Below are 2,803 nucleotides of genomic sequence, written 5' to 3' on the forward strand. Positions count from 1 at the left end.
AAGTTCTCTAGAGAAAACAGTGACAAAGGATTTGCAATAAAGTCTTGCTGCCCAGCTTCAATCATAGGGGTCATTTTCAAGTTTGAAAGGGTCCTTTTGCTGGATAAAATCTCCTCTTTTGGTAAAAAGATGTATATTCATTACATGACAAGTGGAATTCTTTCCTTAAGACAAACGGTAACAGATTTTTCATTAACCACAATATTAACCCCTAAACATCTATTTACTTATTTTTCAGAAGTAAAGCATGAATTAAGAACATTTTGAAGCAGATATCAGTAATTAGCCAACCCACAAATGGAGTGTGGCAAATTTAAAAAGAAACTGCTGGAAACATTGTATTTTTTTAAATTTTAAAAGAATGATTTATCTGCAAGTGGAAAGCTCCAACATTTACTCTGTTTGTGATAAAGTTATAAACTTTACTTCTTAATGAGAAATGTGCTATAGTTCTCTTACTGATTTTTCTTTTAACATTCTAAATTTAAGATTATTCTGAGAGGAGGTAAAAGATGGTGAAAATGTAGGACACAGGACAAATGTTTCTTTTTCATTAAGCCAGTGCTTGACTGACAAAAAAGTTGGTTACAAAACAGAATAGATGAAACAAAAATGTTTCTTTCCAAAACATTGCTTCATTGATTTCTCATGAAAAAAATATTTTAAATGAGTCGTGCATGGCTTCTAAATGTAAATAAATTATATACATTTTTTAAAAATTTCATCCTAATTTGGATTTATATCTATTTCAGAAGCAAATAAAATTGAATTCTCTCTACACTCACATTCAGGGTTTTTTTAGTTATACAAATGTATTATATGGCCAACCAGGATCAGTGGTAAAATCTGTGACTTTGAAACAAAAGGAAGCCAACTTTCGCACAAAGAATTTACCGCATGACCTTGACCTTATTGAAACACAGATTTATCAGGCTAGAAGAGGTGACCAAGGCAAAGAAAGAAATCCAACTCTTGGGGGAGTGACATCACAGAAGATGGTGGAATAGGAAGATTTAGCAATCCATCATTTCACCTAAACAGCCATTGAACTGGCAGGAACTGTCTGAAATAATTATTTTAGAACTCTACTCTAGTAGAAAACTTGTAGCATCTGGCTTGACGGAGAGGGTGGTAAATGTTGGCGAATTTCAGCCTTTCCCTTGTGGTAGTGGCTACCATCCTCCATCCCCCATCTTTGTGGGAGGCAGCAGTGAGGGCAGATGACTGTGTTTCTGGTGTGGCTTGCTGGAGCCAGGGTGGACAATAAAGACCTTGTCCTCCAAGTATTGAAGCTGTATATTCTGAAGGTTAGTTGCTGCTTTTAATTGCTTTCACCCCTTCTATTCAACGTAGTACTGGAAGCTCTGGCCAGAGCAATTAGGCAAAAAAAAAATGAAAAGCAGCCAAACTGGAAAAGTAATGTCATCTCTCTTCACAGATGGCATGATTTTACACGTGGAAAACCCTAAAGCATCCACAAAAACAACTGTTGGAGCTAATAAACAAATACAACAAAGTGGAAGGATACAAAATCAAAACACAAAACATCAGTTGCAGTTCTATACACTATTAATGAAAAATCTGAAGATGAAATTGAGAAAAGTCCATTTGCAATAGCATCAAAACGAATAAACTACTTAGGACTAAATTTAACCAAGGAGCCCAAAGACTTGGAAAATACGAAACATTGCTGAAAGAAATCAAAGAAGATCTAAATAAATGGAAAGATATCCCATGTTCATAGAATGGAAAACTTAATATTGTTAAGATGATGATACTACCCAAAGACATCTACAGATTCAATGCAATTCCCCTCAAAATCTCAATGATGTTTTGGCAGAAATAGAAGAACTCATCTAACATTCACACAAAATCTCAAGAGATCCTACATAGCCAAAACAATCTTGAAAAGGAACAAATATGGAGGACTCAGTTCATACTTTCTGATTTCAGAACTTGCTACAAAGCTACGGTAATCAAAATAGTGTGGTACTGGCATAGGAGAGATATAAAGATCAATGGAATAGAATACAGAGCCCAGAAAGAAACTTTACCTGTGTGGTCAATTGATTTTTTACAATGGTTCCAAGACCACTCAATGAAGAAAGAACAGCCTTTTCAACAAATGATGCCAGGAAAACCGGATATCCACATACAAAAGAATAAAGTTGGACTTTAACCTTATACTGTATATAAAAATTAGCTCAAAATGGATCAAAAATCTAAACTTACAAGCTAAAACTGTACAATTTTTAGAAGAAAACATCAGAAAAAATCTTCATAGCATTGGATTTGATGATTTTTTGGGGGGGTATGACACAAAAAGCACAGGCAACAAAAGAAAACGTAGATAAATTGAGCCCCATCAAAATAAAAAGCTTGTGCATCAAAGGACACTACCGAAAGAGTGAAAGGACAAGCCACAGAATGGGAGGAAATATTTTCAAAGCGTATATCTGATAAAGGATCAACACTCACAATACATAAAGAAGTACAAATCAACAGCAACAACAACAAAATAATCAATTTAAAAAATGGGCAATGGACTTGAGTACATTTCTCCAAAGAAGATACACAAGTAGCCAATAAGTACATGAAAAGATGCTCACCATCATTAGGGAAGTGCAAACAAAACCACAATGGCATATCACTTCACACCCATTTAGATGGCTGCTACCAAAAAACAAAAAGAGAAAATAAGTGTTAGTAAGGATGTGGAGAAATTAGAACACTTGCACATTCCTGGTGGGTATATAAAACGGTATAGCCACTATGGAAAACAGTTTGGCCCTTCCTCAAAAAA

This window comes from Equus quagga, chromosome 12, assembly GCF_021613505.1.
Source record: "Equus quagga isolate Etosha38 chromosome 12, UCLA_HA_Equagga_1.0, whole genome shotgun sequence".
Lineage (NCBI taxonomy): Eukaryota > Metazoa > Chordata > Mammalia > Perissodactyla > Equidae > Equus > Equus quagga.